The following is a 20,498-nucleotide window of genomic DNA, read 5'->3' on the forward strand; positions in this document are numbered from 1 at the left end:
TTTAACTCTCGCAGCCCCGCCCCCAGCCATGATCAAGCAATGCAGGCAACCCTCGCATTCTGATTGGTTCCTGAGCAGCATTCATGCTGTGATTGGTCGCCAGCCCTTCTACCATGATTTCCTATGTAAGGGGATCCCGATCAGTGTTCTGGAGCTCATTTTGATCTTGGAGGTGAACTAAGCGGTGTCCTCTGAGGCTGTGCCCGGGACACCGGAAACCAAGGCTGGGAAATGTGAACGTAATAATAATAATAATAATAATAGCATGTTCTTGTATAGCGCTGCTAGTTTTACGTAGCGCTTTACAGAGACATTTTGCAGGCACAGGTCCCTGCCCCGTGGAGCTTACAATCTATTTGTTGGTGCCTGAGGCACAGGGAGATAAAGTGACTTGCCCAAGGTCACAAGGAGCCGGCACCGGGAATCAAACCAGGTTCCCCTGCTACAAACTCTCAGTACAAGTCAGTGTCTTTCATCCCTGAGCGGCTCCTTCTGCTCTGTGCTACAGGTTGTGTATTGCCGGAGCCTCGGAGAGCAGGACTTTGCACCAGAGAGGGTTGGACAGTCCCTACCTCAGCAGTGGGAGCAAAGCCTTGGTAATCCTTTCAATGTGGCACTCAGCACCTAGCCAGCCTGGATCCCCCCGCCTGACCCTGTTTTAGTGAGTATAGCTCTGATTTGCGTGCTTGTGCTGTGCTTGCTGGCTCGGATTTGTGAGCTTGTGCTGTGCTTGCTGGCTCGGATTTGCGTGCTTGTGCTGTGCTTGCTGGCTCGGATTTGCGTGCTTGTGCTGTGCTTGCTGGCTCGGATTTGCGTGCTTGTGCTGTGCTTGCTGGCTCGGATTTGCGTGCTTGTGCTGTGCTTGCTGGCTCGGATTTGCAACTGCTTTATGGGACTTCTTCCTAAAACTGCTGCTGCTACTTACTCCCCGAGTCTCAGCATCACTATTACCAAATAGAAACAGGACAGGTGAGGAGGGGGCCCGACCAATCCCAAAAGTGCCCCCCCCCTCTGTTGGGTTCGCACTTGCATGCTCTGCAAAAAGCCCCCCCCCCCACACTTTCCTGCTCAACAACGCCCCCCACTCCCCTGCTCAATAACTCGATCCCCTGCTCAACAATCTTCCCCCATTTCCCATCTCCTCCCTTCCCCATCTCATCAACCAGCGGCCCAAGCTATTACTTCAATCCTGGCCCCTGGAAAGCTGTCAGCGGGCCTGCTGTCTTCTGGGCAAGAAGGAGGAAAGCACACCCAATAGGTGGTGGACAATGTCCATTTTCATCATGCCATCATGTCTGTTGTGAGGTGCTTCCTCCTACTGTGTAAAGACCACAGCCCACAACTTCAACAACCTTTTGGCACATGTAGAACAATATGCCCTACAGGGTATTTTGGGAGTTCCCTAAAGTACTTGCCCTCTCAAAGCAAAAAGGCAGCATATAAACGGAATTTTGGCCACTTTGGTATTCATCAAAAGGGCCTTCCTGTGTTAGCAAAGACACATGCTCACTCCATCAACAGCTTTGCAAACAGTGGGTTGCTGTATTGGATTATTAAACATAATTGGACCACCATGTGTTTGTGTGATCATGGCAGAGGGCTCTTTTCCCCACGCCAATGCTGCCCAAGCATATTCTCATGGTAACGACGTTCCACGCCACCAAAACCCTCTGAGTGACCCGATCGACGATAACGGTTCATGTGCCCTATAAATGCAGAGGAACCCAGATGGGTCCTCGCTTTCCCCCACCTTACAATGACACAGCACAAACAAGAGGTGACTACACCCTCCTCACCCATTACATTAAACAAATCCAAACTCTGGCGTTTAGAAATGGGGTGAGGCTGGCTGCCCTGACTGCAAGACCTACTGTAGATGTACGCGCTGCTTCTGGCCTAAGCAGCATTCTAGAAGAAGCGGTCTCGCTCCTCCCCCTACTTGAGCAATATCTGCGCTGCCGTGCTGCTACCACTGACGACCTATTCTTCCTCATCATTATCATCATATTCCTCCACCTCAGCAGTTTTCTTTTGTGTAACATTGTGCTGTACCGATAATATTTTCTCCCCTCTCCCACTTTTTCTTTTCATGGATGGAAAGCCGGGGATTCCCAGAGCTGACACACACTATTTTCGGCTCCTAGGACCTCCTTGTTCCAGAGATACATACAGATGACGGTAGCGCCAGTACTATACCCTTAAAAGGCAACAAAATGGCAGGTTTAAATCTCCCACGTTATGTGGGCCAATAGGAAACCACAATGTCATCCCGCGGGGGGAATTAAATGCAAGGAATTACAGGGGCTGTCTTTGCCAGTACGTTTCTCAAGAACAAGAGAGTCCCTGAAGCTGAAATAATGCTGGGGAACCACACAGGGAAATGCTGCTTTAATACAGCATAAAATCCTGTTTTTATATCGAACACATTTCAGGTTACAGTGACGCAACAAAGATTTCAAACTCTTAAGGTTCTGAAAGGCCCTTTTCTATATGATCATTTTGCATTCAGATACATTTGTATTCAATTAACATTTAAAACCACCATATATTTATGGGATGCGTTTTATTTCTTTTGATGTTTCCTGAGTGCTTGGAGTGGCTTTGGCTGCGTATAGAAGCTCACAAGCTACACCATTCTTCCATTTTACTCCTGCAGGACGGCTGAAAAGAAAAAAAACCTAAAAGCTTTGTAAGCACAACTTTCAGTTCAGTTACTAAATGGTGTTAGCGTTTGAAATATGGCTTTGGTCTCTGCCAAAAGACTCACATGGAAGTAAACTCTAGTAATGCATGTGTTGTTAGCTTCCAACAGCAAGACACATCACATTATTTAAAGATGTTTTCAATTATCAGATTTTATTTGCCACAATAGAATTCTCTTGACTTTAACACCTCCTTCAGAAAGCATTTTAAATTAGCAGATTTTATTTATCACACGGGTAGACTTTCAGCGATTACACTTTCTTTGTTGTTTATGCAATGCTGCTGGTGCGAAATACAATAGTTTTATGTAAGAAACATGCTTATTGTTATCAGGACGAGAAATCAGGTGATTTATTATTTATGTTATTTCTGATGATATTGTTTGTTACAACTTTTGTACAAAACACATTGACAGCTTTTGTCGGTGTAATTTTAAAACCTACAAAAAGGGTTCTTATTCTATTTTACATGAGTTTGGTGAAGTGCCTTGTTACAAACTAACCTAGTTATTCTTTAGTGCCAGTTTCAGTATAATATCCATTTAGGATCCAACAGGAACCTAGGTCTGGGAGCCCCCCACCACCCTCAGCAAGGAAGTGCTGGAGGTGCTTAGAGGGGGGAAGGGACCATGTGGGTGTTGCGTGGGTGGTGGTTATTGAAGGGGGGGTGGGGAGCCTTGGATGTTGGACGAATGTTGAGTAGAGGGGGGTGGGTAGCCTTGGGTGTTGGACGTATGTTGAGTAGAGGGGGATGGGGAGCCTTGGGTGTTGGACGTATGTTGAGTAGAGGGGGGTGGGGAGCCTTGGGTGTTGGACGTATGTTGAGTAGAGGGGGGTGGGGAGCCTTGGGTGTTGGATGTATGTTGAGTAGACTGGGTGGGGAGCCTTGGGTGTTGGACGTATGTTGAGTAGAGGGGGGTGGGGAACCTTGGGTGTTGGACGTATGTTGAGTAGAGGGGGGTGGGGAGCCTTGGGTGTTGGATGTATGTTGAGTAGACTGGGAGGGGAGCCTTGGGTGTTGGACGTATGTTGAGTAGAGGGTGGTGGGGAGCCTTGGGTGTTGGACATATGTTGAGTAGAGGGTGGAGGGGAGCCTTGTGTGTTGGACATATGTTGAGTAGAAGGTGGTGGGGAGCCTTGGGTGTTGGACGTATGTTGAGTAGAGGGGGGTGGGGAGCCTTGGGTGTTGGACGTATGTTGAGTAGAGGGGGGTGGGGAGTCTTGGGTGTTGGATGTATGTTGAGTAGACTGGGTGGGGAGCCTTGGGTGTTGGACGTATGTTGAGTAGAGGGGGGTGGGGAGCCTTGGGTGTTGGACGTATGTTTAAATGGTGGGTGCTGCCGAGCGACAGACTGGAGAAGAGACAAATTAAATTGTTTGTGATGCGCGGTGGCCGGGTCAGGTGCGTGGTTCAGCCAATGAGGCGCGAACCGCTCATGTAATGTCATGACCACGCCTCCCTGTGGCCTCTGATATCCTCCGGCTCAGTGCATGTTTTGCACGCGCACAACAAGCACGTGACATCACACGCTAGGTCGTGCACACGCATGCACTATAATCGCAGCCTAAGGCCTGGGACATAGTAGGATGAGCCTTGCTGAGCCGTGTTGAGCCGCGCTGAGCAGATGCACTTACCCCCTGCATCTGTCATCAGCGCGGCTTTAGCAGCCGCTTCCGCATGCGTGCGGAGGCTCAGAAAATTTGCCGAGACAGGCAAGTTTAAAATTTGCCGCTCGGGGAAGCGGAGGAGCGGTCACGTGACCGCTAACATCCAATGGGAGCGAGGGACTAGCCCCACCTCCCGCTCTGCCTCCTGACACGCCTCCGCTCCGCCCCCAGAGCGCGCTCACTGCCTCGCCTGCCAGGACACAAAAAAACACAATTTTGAGCAGGCGAGGCAGAGCAGGAGCGCTGATCAGCGCGGCCCGAGGCCTAAGAGTGAGGGAGCGTGGCTGTGTACCAGAGGAGCCAGTTCATGCTTTTCCCAAGCTGTAAACATTCCTGATGTGTCAGGAGGCCCACCAGGGCAGTGAGCTTACCAGGGCAGTGAGCTTACCAGGGCAGTGAGCTTACCAGGGCAGTGAGCTTACCAGGGCAGTGAGCCCACCAGGGCAGTGAGCTTACCAGGAGAGTGAGCCCACCAGGGCAGTGAGCCCACCAGGGCAGTGAGCCCACCAGGGCAGTGAGCTTTACCAGGGCAGTGAGCCCACCAGGGCAGTGAGCTTACCAGGGCAGTGAGCTTACCAGGGCAGTGAGCTTACCAGGGCAGTGAGCTTACCAGGGCAGTGAGCCCACCAGGGCAGTGAGCTTACCTGGGCAGTGAGCTTACCAGGGCAGTGAGCCCACCAGGGCAGTGAGCTTACCAGGGCAGTGAGCTTACCAGGGCAGTGAGCCCACCAGGGCAGTGAGCTTACCAGGGCAGTGAGCTTACCAGGGCAGTGAGCCCACCAGGGCAGTGAGCTTACCAGGGTAGTGAGCTTACCAGGGCAGTGAGCTTACCAGGGCAGTGAGCTTACAAGGGCAGTGAGCTTACCAGGGATTTCCCCAATTCCCCAATGGGCCAGTCTGACCCTGGTCAACAATAGTTATTTCTATGCGTCTCTATCATTGCACATGACTTTGTACACAGTAGACTATGCATGACCAGGACACCCCTGCTTTGGGCAGCTCCCGATTAACTTCTCTAAGGTCACACATTTTATTGTTTCCTATTTGAAAAGCGAATCCCTTAACTCGGTGCCACCATTCCTTCTTCCATTGTATTTCTATGTTCAAGAAATAAAGGTCTTGCAAACCTAAGGAGCATTGTTAGGTCAGGAGAGCTTCAGAACGGCCAGTTCAGCGCTAATCATATGGTCTCTATAGTGTCCCCAGGAGCATGAAGGGATTTCACTGCCACATGGCACAGTTTAGGAAGCTGCCGTGTGGGTGAGCACCTTTGTGGGAGCTCTAATCAGACCTAGAGGTGAATTGGAGGTGTGTCGGGGCGCGAGGGAGGATTCACAGAAGGATAAATATGGCTGCTTAACCATGGAAAAATCTGCTATGGAGAACTGCTAGGGACAGCTGTTAAGGGGACACTGCAGAGAACAACTGAAGAGTGAGAATGCAGAAAGGAGAATGATCACAGTAATCGCTATAAGAGTTAGCATACATTGTTACAGAATAATTTAATACATATAGAAGCTCACCCTCTGCTAATGTAGAAAATCAAGTTAAATACGAAGTGACATGATATTAAAATGTTATCTAATTGCTTATTCTATTTAATGTAATTTTTATTTATTCATAGTGTTTATAGGCATATGGTTCCACTGCAGTAAATTATAGCTTTTCTAAGAGCTGTGTGTTGTTTTCTCTGCCTCTTCATCCTGGGAAATTTGCCATCTGTCTTGCCCTTCCCATGGGTGGTAACTAGACCTGATTGTGGGTGGTTCCAAATGGGTCAAGAGCTACCACAGTTGGGCACCATCTGAGTTTTGTTAGATTCAAGCTAACTGTGCCGCCACCAACATCACGCCAACCTTAGTGTACCACGTCTCACCGCCACGTATTGCAGTCAGTGTAATAGTTTTTAGTACATTAAAGCACTAGAGATTCCCAGGGAGCTGTAACAGCTCAGATACCCCGATTCTGTGCAGCATTTATGTATTAAAGAGGGATACAGAAAAAAGTTCCAAAGCCTGTCTGAGTGGAAATAGATTTTAACACAACACAGAAGAGGAAACACACCGCTCACTGAGTTAATTACAAATATTGTGACGTTTTATATATAATTAACGTATGTCATAATTTAGGCACAAATGGGTGCTGCCTATGTACTAGAAGTTAATAGTATTAACAATTGGATGAGAATGTGACAAAATCACAAGGTCACCCACAGAAAGTACATTTGTGGTGCACACCACACTAATATTTATAAAACATTAGTGTGGTGTGCACCACAAATGTACTTTCTGTGGGTGACCTTGTGATTTTGTCACATTCTCATCCAATTGTTAATACTAAAATAGATTTTAAGCAGCGCTTGTACGGTGTGAATGTTTGCGCTATGGGACACTGTAAAAGTATGTATTTCTGTAAAAATATTTATTAGGTCCACCTTGCTACTGTGTGGAGTAAAAAGGCACCAACAGGAAGCTTCCAATGAGCCAAGCTGTAAGCGTGACTACGGCAGTCTCCATCGTGGTTCAGCCAATCAGCAGGAAGCTGCCCGGGACCCCTCTTTCTAGTTGAACAATACAGATTAATTTTTGCATCCTTCCAGTCCGGCCCTGGGAGAATACCTAGGTTCAAATAATCAACAAAGTGAGGTCGCTATTTTAATATACTCTTCAAAGCTGGAGAAATATGTTGTCGGCCTCTCTAGCACTGAAGCAGTTAACCGAGGGACTGTATTTCAGGTAACAAGGAATAGCACGCTTTGTCCCTGAGAGGAGACTGCTTATTGCTGACACGGTATTAGAAAGTTGTTGATGGATTCTAGGGTTTCAGTATTAATGGATAGGTTTTAAGAACTACATGCCTTTATTCAAAGTACTGAAGTAAATGTCACTGGATATTGTATGCAAATCTGCAAGATAAAATACTACAGGGAAAGTAATACATCAGCGAAATGATCTCCATTTTTTGGTATTTTGGTTCACAGTAACACAAACCGCATTATACCAATAAGTTATCTAATGAGCCTTTTACTGCATCTCTGCTTTATCCCAAAGGTATAGAAAAATAGTGCAGCATTTTAAAAAATATCAAGAAAACATCATTTGCTCTAAAATGTCCCTAAAAGCAGGACTAAATTGCCAATAAAGGCAAGATAATTGCATCAGCATGGATCAGAAAGCATTTCTCAGAACTGATGAAATAGTTTACAGTATAGAAGAACTTGAATCATTCAACGCCTATTGTACATTGTCAAAACAGTATCAGAGAGTTTTTACCTTAGATTACATTGTAATCACTATTGCACATCTTTATGCACTGGAAATGTATCTCAGTAATGTACTTCTGCAGCCCTTAAATGTAATTTGATTGGGAAAAGTTATACTGCTGCTGGATAGGATTGATTGAACATAATTTTTTTCCTCTAGAAAGGTTATTTAGGAAAACATAAAGACCTTAAAGTATTTCTTTTTCAACAGTTGAAGTGTTTTGACTTTTTTTCTAATGTAACCCATGGTATTTAAGCACCCATTCAGTTAATAGTACCTAGCCACGCCGGCGGCCCTGCATGTTACTTACATCTGCAGTTACTCATGAGAGGTCTGTCTGTGGGTTCCGACAGCTGTAACGTACCGGCTACTGGCAAGGTGTCTGTCTACTTGTGGATCCCGGTTACTGGAACGCACCAGGTAAGGACTTTGGAGAAGAATACATCTCCCATTAGAACTTGTACAAACACATTTGAGGGGGCTGCCTACTCTGAGTTCCCTGATATTGCTAGTCGTTGGCTGATTTAGACCTGTTGCTTTCCATGCTTTGGGAACAACTCATAAAAAGACCTCTCTAGAGTTGGAGGACGAGGACTTGGAAGACATATTCGAAGTTACCAAGATAAGTTCAATATGCACTACAATCAGGGAAAATGCCCACAAAGTTTTGCTAAAGGGGTACCATACACCTGTGAAACTTTCCAAATGTGTACCAAGTTACTCCCCTTTGTGCCCTGAAGGCTGCGGGGCGCAGGCAACGTACATCCACATGTGGTGGTCCTGTCCCCAAACTGAACTTCTCTGGAATTAAATAAGAGAGTGGACACAGCACATTTTGCTCATAGATATACCCCTCGATCCATGGTTATTGCTTTTAGACATGAGATCTGACCAGGGCTGAGAACAAACTGATATCTCACATTGTGATCACTACTAGATGTGAAATTGCAGCCCTTTCGATACAAAATAAAGTCCCATGATTGGCCCAAATTAGGAATAATATGTGGTTAAAATGCCAAATGGAGAAGCTGACATGCCGCCTAAAAGACATACATTTCAAAAAGTATGGCAGCCCTGGGTTTCTCATAGGGGCATACCAGGCCTTAACCCAGTCACAATCCTGAGCTAGATCAGACCCGGCGGGTGTCCCCTTGGGAGGTCTCATGGGGGTATTCCTGTGTCCCCATCTCTCCCCGGCACCCCATCAATATCCTGGGAAGTAGTATAATGACCAAACCATAAACAAATCCCAAGAGCAGTCTCAGGGAACAGGGCTTCCCATCCCTCTGCTCACCCCCCAAGGGATAGTGCGCACGTAAGCCCAAAACCTAGTCCCATAAAGAGCTTTTAAACCTGGCGATACCTATAGGACCATGTGTACAGGACATAGGATGTATTTGTACTCAACTAGGCCCTTAACCCACCTCTTCCCTCCCTCCCCCTTTTACTTTCTGTAATCCTCTACCCCTCCCCAACTTATTGTTGATTACGCCTATCTGTAATTGTAAAAAATTTCAATAAATATTGAGTATAAAAAAAAAAAAAAAAGACCTCTCATCTGGCCTGGCTTCTGGTCTCTCACGCCTCCTTCCAATTCGGACCTCTGATGAGTCCTCCATCACCTGACACCCTACGCATTTCGCAGGATCCCCTGAAAAAGTGGTGGTACAATGAAAAATACATAGGGTGTCAGATGTTGGAGGACTCGTCAGAACCGGAAGGAGACATGACAGACCGGAAGCCACCTCAGACACCCGGAATAGACAGTTGGAGAAAGCGTGTGGCCTCAGAGAGGTCTTTCATTGCGTTGTCCGATCTCCATCTCCCCACTTATAAGCGTTTACCATTTTTGTATTATTGTGAGTGCTATTATTCCTAAAAACATTAACATATATATATATATATATATATATATAATCAAAAAATAAATAGATGATACCGTTCTGTGGCTAACGAAATGCTTTTATTTGTGCGAGCTTTCGAGATACACTGATCTCTTCTTCCGGCGATGTTACAATGAATGAAGCAAGGATATATATATATATATATATATATATACGTCTTTCATCTTTTTGTCTCATATATTTAGGATGAGTAACTCAGTGGGAAGATTACTCAAAAGGAGATTTTAAACAAAAGATGGGTCCAGAGCATGTAGGTAAAGCAAAAATGTACCTAAGTGAAGCACCACCTTTTCCCCACTTATCGATGCTTCGGTACAGGTAGGGAGCCGGTATTGCTGTTCAGGACGTGCTGACAGGTGCATGCGTGAGCTGCCGTTTGCCTATTGGGCGAGGGGAAGCAGCGCGTCACTACTATGGCATTCTGTAGGGCAGAATAAGTGTCCGTACTCGTGAAGTGAGCGTACGGACACGGGGGTATGGGGCTATTGAAAATATGTCCTTACTCGCGAGTGTACTTAAAGTGAGTGTCCTTAAACCGGGGTATGCCTGTATACATTTTTATTTATTTCCCTTTTTTCCCTGACTTATGTGGAGTTGTGCTAGATCTGTACACATTTTTTGGCATATGAAATAAGCATTGCATTTGGAGCAAGGTGACTAAAAATGATAGTTGCATTTTCTTTGTTCATGGCATTTTACCAGCAACTACTTCTACTTAATTGTGTGTAGAAAGTCACCTAAATCACACATTTTTTCATCCTTATTAAACAAACGAATGTCAAACTGATATAATATCTCATATTAAATAACTAAAACAAGTGTTACATTTTGTCTCCTGCAGTTTTCCTATTTGACAAAGTTTTATTTTCAATATAAAAATGTCTGTTTGTGTTATTAATAGGTACAATTCCAATAGAATATGGTGTGGCATATATTTCCAAGTAAAATTAACAATATTTGTCAGTTATCTGCAAGGTATTGAAATAGCTTGTTTCTTCTGTACAGGTGTTTAGTTCATTCCTTTATTTTTGAACAGACAAGCGCAAAATACAAGAAAATGGTTATTTACAGAACTCGGGTCTTACAGATCTGGATTTGTAATCTGTACTAAATTTACATGACATGCGGGATCATATCTAGAGATGGGAAGCTTTAGTCTGAGCTTGCAAACCATGAGAAATAAATTGGGGCTCAGTGAGAGAGAGAGAGGGTGAGTGAGTGTGAGAGAGAGTGTGAAAGAGAGTGTGAGAGAGAATGAGAGAGTGTGAGAGTGAGTGAGAGTGAGTGAGAGTGAGAGAGAGTGAGAGAGAGTGAGAGAGAGTGAGAGAGAGTGAGAGAGAGAGTGAGAGAGTGAGAGAGAGAGTGAGAGTGAGAGAGAGAGTGAGTAAGAGGGAGAGTGAAATTGTGAGAGTGAGATTGTGAGAGAGTGAAAGAGTGAGAGTGAGAGAGAGTGAAAGAGCGTGTGAGTGAGAGAGTCAGTGAGAATGAGTGAGAGAGAGTAAGAGTGTGAGTGAGAGAGCATGAGAGAGAGAGAGTGAGTGAATCCATTGAGTTATAAATCTGTCCAAAACTGTTTTATCCAACAATGCGAATTTCAATCATTTGAATATACTTTGCATATCCAAACAAGCATATTTCCCAGGTAACTCGGGTGTGTTCATGTTTGTTCACACTTATCTCTCCCAAGAACTAGATTGGTCATCACTTGAGTCTAGGTGCAAAGTTCCCCTTTCCTGTCTTGCCTTCAAATAATTTCTGGGCAAGCTACCCAGCTATCTGAACAAGCTCCTCACTCCTACCACATGCAGCACTTATCATCTGAGATCTGACTCCAAAACACTGTTCATGGTCCCAAGGTTCAGCAAAGTATCCGGCCGCTCCTCCTTCTCTTACCGTGCACCCCAAAACTGGAACAACCTACAGTACCGGAGACTCTCACATCCAACACCAGTCTAAGTTCTTTTAAAACTAAAGCTGCCTCACATTTTAATCTGGTCTATAACTGTTACATACGCCTATAATATATATTATCTCTAACTGTGCATGCTATGTCTTGTATATAATGTATAACCCTGTTCACTTGATGTAAAACTATCTATTTGTAACCATGTATTATTTGTCATCATAACTCTGTGCCCAGGACATACTTGAAAACGAGAGGTAACTCTCAATGTATTACATCCTGGTAAAACATTTTATAAATAAATGTGTTGTATAAAGGAGTGTTAGGGGTGGTATATAAAGCCCAAGCACAAGGTATTCTATCAAATAAGGAGTTCCAATATAGCTATAGTACAACACCATGTACAGGCATACCCCGCTTTAAGGACACTCACTTTAAGGACACTCACTTTAAGTACACTCGCGAGTAAGGACATGTCGCCCAATAGGCAAACGACAGTTCACGCATGCGCCTGTCAGCACGTCCTGAACAGCAATACTGTCTCCCTACCTGTACCAAAGCTGTGCACAAGCAGGGAGACTATAGAGCCTGTTACACATGTGTTATTTACATCAGTTCTGCACGTATATGACGATTGCAGTACAGTACATGCATCGATAAGTGGAAAAAGGGTACTGCTTCACTTTAAGTACATTTTCGCTTTACATACATGCTCCGGTCCCATTGCGTATGTTAATGCGGGGTATGCCTGTATACATATAATCAGTGTTCGACAAACCTATACATTTGCTCGCCCCGGGCGAGTGGATTTAACCCCCGGGCGAGTAAATATTGGCCCAAGCAGCACACGTTTGGTACTAGGTGGCAAGTAGATTTTTTTGTGTGGCGAGTAGATTTTTTGGTGATTTGTCAACCACTGCCTATAATATATCATATCCCAAAGATCCATAAAACCCTGGTCGAGCCCCCTGTTCGTCCCATTGTGTCTGGCAGAGGGTCTATCATGTCCAATCTATCAAATTATGTGAACACTTTTTTAGCACTACTCACTGCAGCACTACCCTCTTTTTTGAGGGATAGTATGATGCACTTAATTAACTTTAGGATATTATTTGGGGAAATCATTTTATTTGGGTAACACTAGATGTCACGTCACTGCATACATGCATACACATTCACATGGTATAGAAGCAATCGCATATTTTTTGCACCAGAACGACACTTTATCACAAATTCAGCAACAATGTATTATCAATAGTATTTTATTTATAATTAACCACAATTATTTTTCGTTTGAGGGTCAGTTCTATCTCCAGACCAATGGGTCGGCCATGGGCACTTGCTTCACTCTAAATTATGTGGGGCTCTTTATGGGTCTTTATGGAAAAAGAGTATATATGGGAACCAAGTCAATACAAGGACCATATTAGGTACTACAAAAGATATATTGATGACATTCTAATGATCTGGTCTGGATCTTTGGAAGATCTCAATACATTTATTGGGTATCTCAATTCTAATAATAGAAATATTATGCTTAGTGGTGTTAGTCATATGAATTACATAAATTTCCTTGATCTCAATCTAACTATCATGAAGGATAGGATCACTACAAAAACCTTGAGGTTGATGTCAACTCGTATCTTAACTACCAAAGCAACAATTCCACTAAGTGGCTCAATAACATATTCTACGGGCAATTTCTAAGGGTTCAAAGAAATTGTTCCCAGATGGTTGATTTTGATGAACAGGCAGCTATACTAACCAAAAGATTCACTGACAAGGGGTATAGCCAACAGATTATAGAGAGATCCCTCGATAAAAGTAGGAAAATACAGAGGGATTCGTTACTGACCCCTAACACCACCAAGGCTGTTAAGGATTGCCCACAAGTCCTGTTATTCGTGACAGAGTTTTGTAAACAGGAGACCAAAATCCGCAAAATCATGTACCAACACTGGGATGGGCTTAAAATTGATCCCATTCTTAGGGATACCATCCCAGATAAACCGAAGGTTGCCTTTAGGAAGGTGAAAATCCTTAAACAGATATTGGCACCAAGTGTGCTTAAGAAATGTGATTCAGATGATAAGGTTGATGGGTTTTTGAAGAGACCAGTAGGCAACTACTGTTGTGGCAGATGCACTGTATGCAAGTACATGTCTAAAGACAAAATTATACGTAACCACATCATTGGGAAGGAGTATAAGATAGAACAATTCATTAATTGTTTGACCAGTTTTGTGGTTTACAGTATCTGCTGTCCCTGCAATCTCCTATATATTGGGAAAACTAATCGTCCCCTGAAAATAAGAATAGGGGAACACATTGGTGGGATAAGGAATGCCAAACGCCTAGTGGGAAGTGGCAAGAAAGTCCACAACCTGGCCCAGCACTTTCTAGATTGTCATGATGGTGTATACGATAACCTCGTTTATAGGCGATTGGAAGTAATCCCCAAGGATCCTTGAAGGGGGGACCGGGAACTGCATCTCCTTCAGAGAGAGCAGTTCTGGATTTACACACTCCAGACCAAGTCCCCACCAGGACTGAATGAACTCATTGAGTTAGCGCCCCTTCTTAAATAATATGTTTCCTCCAGACTGTTCCATTGGTTGTTCTTGTCAGCTATTCCCTTATATCATTCAAGGCTTGTTAGGCCATATCTATGAACTACACACTTAATGCTACCATAAATACTAGGACATGGGGATGAACTGTGATACATCAAGCAATTTCCTCATGCCCTAAGGGTTAATTATTGCTGCCATACCCCAGCAAGGGCTAATTATGGTTATATGTATGTGGTTCAATAGCATTAAGATGTATATGTACAGTATATTTAGACTGGATAATGTTATGGACTGATGTGTGCTAGCCAATGAATTACTGAGGACACTCGGCTAATCATGAATTGGCACACTGTATTATATGAAATCATGATCTATCAAGTACGAGTTTGGATGGGCAATTATAGTAATTATGTTGTATATACTATGCACAATTCACATGCATGTGTAACCTGACATTCAGATTGACTACGGGTGCTTTTCTGGGCTTTTTCTGCACATTAAGTTGTGAGTGACCATACAGGATAAGAGTACTCGAAAACTGGTTGTGAACCGATATACTGTATATCTTTTAGGGATTGGTGAAAAAAAGAAATTGTGGAATAATGCCGTATATACATGTATGTGAATATTATGAGGTTGGTAACCTAATACGTGCACAAATGTATATACTCTAAGGTTCATCTTGTTCATAACCACACTGCCACGAATGGGTTAAGTGGGATTCTAATAAGTACACGTTAAGGTGTTATGATTAAATGCTGCCTTTACCTATTCCTAATAGCCGTATTATCAGGAATGTGACCAGTGGGAATTATAATGCAAATATGTACTACATTATTATTATCAGGCATTGCTCATTACCTTTCTTTGAGGTCTGAGAATATGGCTAGGAGATAGTATTACCATAAGGGAATTTAGCCAATCAGATGATTCCGTAAAGGGGACTAGTTTGTATGTCTCTCCACTTGGATCTGAAATGGCAAAGTGACTTTATAGTGATGCAATTGGATACTTATAGGAGTCATAACATGATTACTGTGGCACTCGAACACTCCTGGGGTTACATTTATACACATGCCCTGAGTGAAGTTATGGATATGAGTTCCAGGTAGATGCTATTTAATCAATTTTATGCTACTGTTCATGTATGTGTCAGGATCGGGGCTAGGCTCCGACCCCGGACTGGGCTAGGCGCGTGGACCACCATCTGCGTGCACGTGCCGCGCTACTAACAAGCGGATCCCTGATAGGGAGATGTCGGGTCCTCGCTCCCGTGATGCAACCGTGGGGGACAGCATTGCGGGCGACGCGGTCGCCACGCACAGGCGCCACGCTGCCAGGAATGGAAACACAGCAGGAACCGTCCCCAGGCTCTGTGCCCCAGGATGACACTGGCAACCTACAGCGAACGCTGCCTACGCGCAGACAAGCAAACAAGGGGTGTTCATTCTCTTAATTATTCCTCACCTGCTGTGCACCCCGCTCCTGCCTATCAGTGGACAGTCTAATTCTGCGTACTCTTTACCTTGCAGCTGTGCGCTGCTCCACATTCCTTACTCTGCAGCTGTGTGCCTTCCTCCCATTGGCTGTCTGCCCTTTAAATACCCAGTCAGCCCTCTGCTACATTGCTGAGCATAAACTACTGTCTATGTACCGTGCTTGCTACAAGCTGCTCGTTGCTGTGCTGTGCCATTGCCTGTCTTGCTCTCTTCGTTGTGACCCCAGCTCGTGCCCGGACCTCTCTCTTCTCGTACCCCTGGACCTCGGCTCGCTACTGGACTCCCTCTCTCTCCTCTCCTCGACCACGGCTACAGATCTCGACCACTCTTCTCTCTCCAACCCATGACTACGGCAAGTACTTTGACCTACCCACACTCTCCTACCCTGACCCGGATACACGACCCTGAATCTGCAATCCATACCGGGTCTCGCGGTTGTAGGTCGCCGTTATCTGTATCCCCACCTCAGCCTCGCGGTCCATGTCCTGTTTGTGGTGAGCACCGTTACAGTATGAGACCATGTTTGCTCTTTTTGTTGTTTGTTTTTTGTTGTTGTTTTAGGTGAGGCATTTTATATCTATGTCCAATTCTGTCTTTTTAGTTAAGTATTTTTATTAGATGTAAATTGTGTGATACTGGTTGTGTATTGGGAGGGCACCCACCTGATTAGGATCGGCTCTAAATTGTGAAGGGGATTACTCAGTATAAATACTACCCCCACATGGGCTATTAACTCACCCCTGATGAAGTGTTAGACAACGCGAAACGCGTAGAGGCAAAGAGTTCACACGCACCGTGACATAGGACGCTTGGGACCGTGACGACGGAAGCCTGCAGTCCTCACTCCCTTATGAGGACGCCGTGGATCGCTGCTCTGGTGTTTGCTGCACCTTATACTGAGTGCCGGGACTTTCTTTCAGCTTTCTCCTCTCCCCCCATGTGTGCGGGTCTTCGGTTACCAACAAACAGGACTGAGCCGAGTCTAAACATCTATGTCCCGGTTTTGGGGACAACGGAAGGCGTTTTTTACTAAATTGTAAGTGTAATATTGTATATTTTTTACATAAAGTACTATCTATTTTTATTCAGTATGTCTCTGTACGCTTTTTCTTTTATTTCAGGTTTTCAGGAAGACTGAGCCTCTGATTGAGCCACCTGTGCTGAAGCAGGGATATCCTGAAAACCTGACCTGTTGGTGGCCCTTGAGGACTTGAGTTAGCCCTCTCCTGCTCTACCTACTATGAACATGTGAAGAAATTACCTATGTCGTTTTATACTATATAATTTAATCTATAAGTACCTTTTTAGTTTGTCCATTTAATAACATCGCTAATTATGACAAACCTACATTTGTACAGGACGAATATGCTGTTAAAATGTTGAACTAATAATTAACTGTATTAATGATAGGAATATAGCAAGTCAAGTAAAAGCAATACGAAAATAGCAGGGGTACAAATCTTTGCATCAGTCTTCATGTGTCTGAAAAACAAGGTTTTATTAGAGCAATCATTTTCTTCCCTTTTTCAAACGTGTTATGCTGTTCCAATGTCTAGTTCATTTTCAATAAGGCCGTGCTTTACATAACTTTAACAAAAGTATGCCGAACAAAGAACTATTTGTATGAATGACATAAAAGACTGGATTTTAATTTTCATAAATCTAAAATGCTGGCAGTGATTAGATCAGAGGTAAGTAACAATATCCCACCCATTGCAAAGTAATTTAAAAATGTAATACTTTAATCTGTATACAACAAATCCTTAACTGAAGACAGAGACTGTGTGATCCCATTAATATGAAACACATTTTGTAAAAGAAAAATATCTTAATAATATAAGTGCACATTTTCCCTTATTGTGAATCCACCTGTCAATCACGTTACTAGATGTAAGATTATCCTTCTTTATTTTATTATATTTTATTCCAGCTGTTCTCAGTGGGCTAATTTACCATTATAGGGCATAGTTTGATACCTTTGAATTCAGATGCCTGTTATAATATCTTTATTAAGTCTAAGAACAGTGTTGATTTGAATCAGAAGACGACAGAGTTCACGTCCCATAGTAACTGCTATAAATTGTATTCTAATAAAGTTACAAACTTGTATTATAAGAGAAGTTATGAACTAGCAGCCATTCTACTATTTCGAGACTAGCGCAATGCATTTCCTTTGGGCTGGTTAATATCCATTGGTTAGATTTAATCACATTTTGCACTCTGTAAAGAACTATCCTGTCTATCTGTCCGTCTGCCCGTCTATAGATATATTTGCTATCTTTACTAAACTCTCAATCCCCAGTGCAACTTTTCAAGCAATGACAAAAGTCTTCAAATGGCAGTCTCCGCTCCGATGCTGCATCTTGTAGCCAAGGTAAACACGATGCCCGTGGGCTAGTACAGTGTAAGTTAAGCTCTTTTAGTAGAACAACTGGGGTCACAGGATGTTCCCACGTACTCTATGATTTCCTCTAATACACAGGTAGGATATATGGTTTTATATATGGTTTCCACATTTTAGTTTTTATAATATGGCACACAAACTTTTACCTTGGGGGGGAGGTGAGGCCACTGGTGCCACGCCGGTGCCCTGCACGGATGTATAAGTTGGGCCCAATTTCCGAAGCCAAGCGTCGGGTGGGGAGGCCCAGTCGCAGCAGCTTAGACCCAGAAGCTCAGAAGCCAGATGCACAAGTTGGGCCCGACCTCTGGCCGGACCCAACTTCCTGCTCCAACTGGGCCCCTGCAACCACATGGCTCGGGACAGTTGTCCCAGCTCTTCCACTGTTGGTGGCCCTGTGTCCAGGCACTAAAATACGGGACAATTACACGTCCCGACAGACCTTTCCAGGACAATGTAATGGAGGGACAATCCAGTATATACTGGACATCTGGCAACCCTAGTTTTAGATCTCACGCACTGATGTCTACTTTCTCTTGTTGTTATATATGTCCTCTAGTCTACACTATCAACTGTAGTGGAGTTTTTCTTTGCCCTAAGATCTTTCCCTCCCAATACTGCAAAACGTTTTTCTTTTCCTCTATCTTTTACCAGACTGCCCTTTGCTTGCCTGTTGTTTTGTGCTGCAAGTTGCGTCCTACTGCGAAAACCCACTACATACACATACCTGTACATGCAGGAAAGAGTATGCAATCATTCACACAAGCTGATGTTCTATGGCTGATCCACAGTGAATCTAAAGGAGTTGTTTTTGTCAGCCAGGAAGCCAGGAATGATCTAGCGCATGATACAGAAAGACTAGAAATGCAGTAATGAGGTAGCAATCCATGCTAAATATTTAAAATAAGCAAATCCCTTCCCGGTGTTTACAAACTAACCTTAAAGAAAGCATTTTATCTGTTGGCCAAATACCGCACTACATGCAAACTCTTTGACAAATCTGTCTGTAAAAATAGAAAGTAGCAGCTGTCTTAGGCAGATACGACAGGCGGTTTCACGAGCAGGTACAGTGACGATGACAGAATCTGCGTTGACAAAGAAAACAGCCTTGTCGTCGTCACAGAAACCTTTAAAATGAATCCCAAAATCTCAACACATGTCACCATCCTCAAGATTACAAAACCCGGGCCCTGCTTTTGTGACATTTATTTCAGTATATGGGCTAATGAGTGAAATATACACCTAGAAGATACTAGTTAGTAAAAAAGCAACAGCACGGTGTGAATATGCAGTCTCACATCATTCAAAAACAGACAGTGTTTCTGTTTATTTCGGTAAAAAAAAACATAACAATGCAAATATTCCAGCTGTAATACAGCTCATGTCTGATCTACAGTCTGGAAACGTGCATTACTCCCTAAAGTGGTAGAGAACCCCACTGATGAAGTGCTGCCCTCCCAAATCTATAAGGCAACAAAGGTAATGTCCCCAGCACTCTTGAGAATAAACTGAAAGAAAAAAAAATACACACACACACACGATATTGACACTGACCTAGGGAAAATCTATGTAAACACAAGCCAAGAAATGGCAAAAATGGGAGGGGAGGGAGGTAAGGGGAAACAAGGAATACACAAGGGGAATTGGGTACAAACAATAACCTGCCTAACGGCAAAATAAGGGAGTAAGTGTGGTGGAGCAAAAGAGGGGCAACGTTTCGGGGCTGACTACCCCTTCCATAGGCCCGTTCCCACAGAACACAGAAGCGTCACTCCTGATGAAGCCTATCAGGTGGTGAAACGCGCAGAGTGGGAGTTGCCAAGATACCAGACCTCAGCAAGCACTCAAAGGCGCGTTAGAAAGCTCTGAGCCTAAAACGGAAGTGACGCGACAGAGCCCACAGAGACACCGGCAAGGATGTCAGCAGCTGGGGAGATCCCCCAGTCCATCGGCGTCACTGAGGGGACGGGGGCGGTGAGGAGACTAACCAACCACAATGTCATTATTATTGTGAATATGCTTTTTATATTCGTACACTTTGTAAGTACGTTTCTTATTCTTTTCTAATATAAAGTTTTGTGCAAACAGACCTGCGCTGTGGTATACTCTCTTCTACACCGAGGTGCTCCCCGGAAACCCACTCATGCAAGTTTGCCCCAGTTTTGGAGTTGCGATTTAAAAACCCACTGCACTGTGAGTAGGCATTTTCTATACGAGCCAAGGCTCCAAATATTCACTTATTTATCAAGGCACCTACACTTAGAATATGTTTCTTCTTTTTGTCGACTCTCTCCTATGCTCCCCCTGGACTTTGAGGAACATTTCAGCACTTTGGGACCAGCGAAGACCGTCCCTACCAGAGGTTTGGAGCAGGGATTTGCAACTTTAGTAATTTTTCACCAATTGTCGCCTAGTTTTTCACCAATTGTCACTTTTTAATTCATGCACACATATTTTGTGACTTAAAATAATTTCTCTTATATAGTGTTGAGTACATTCACTTTCTATCACTATTTTCACTGAAAATACTGAATATTATCTGTGTAAGCGCTTAATTGGTCACTATTGGTTCAAATTTACTTTCA

The 20,498-nt window shown here is 44.0% G+C and overlaps 1 long non-coding RNA gene across 1 annotated transcript in view; it reads left to right on the forward strand.

Annotated features, from left to right (window-relative positions):
• The first annotated feature begins 583 nt into the window (after positions 1–583).
• Positions 584–20,498, forward strand: part of LOC142470208 (uncharacterized) — a 46,157-nt gene continuing 26,242 nt past the window's right edge. Inside the window, exon 1 of the long non-coding RNA XR_012789221.1 lies at positions 584–661. This is a non-coding gene — a long non-coding RNA (uncharacterized LOC142470208). The remainder of the gene's footprint in view (positions 662–20,498) is intronic.

Source organism: Ascaphus truei, chromosome 19 (genome assembly GCF_040206685.1).
Source record: "Ascaphus truei isolate aAscTru1 chromosome 19, aAscTru1.hap1, whole genome shotgun sequence".
NCBI classification, from domain to species: domain Eukaryota; kingdom Metazoa; phylum Chordata; class Amphibia; order Anura; family Ascaphidae; genus Ascaphus; species Ascaphus truei.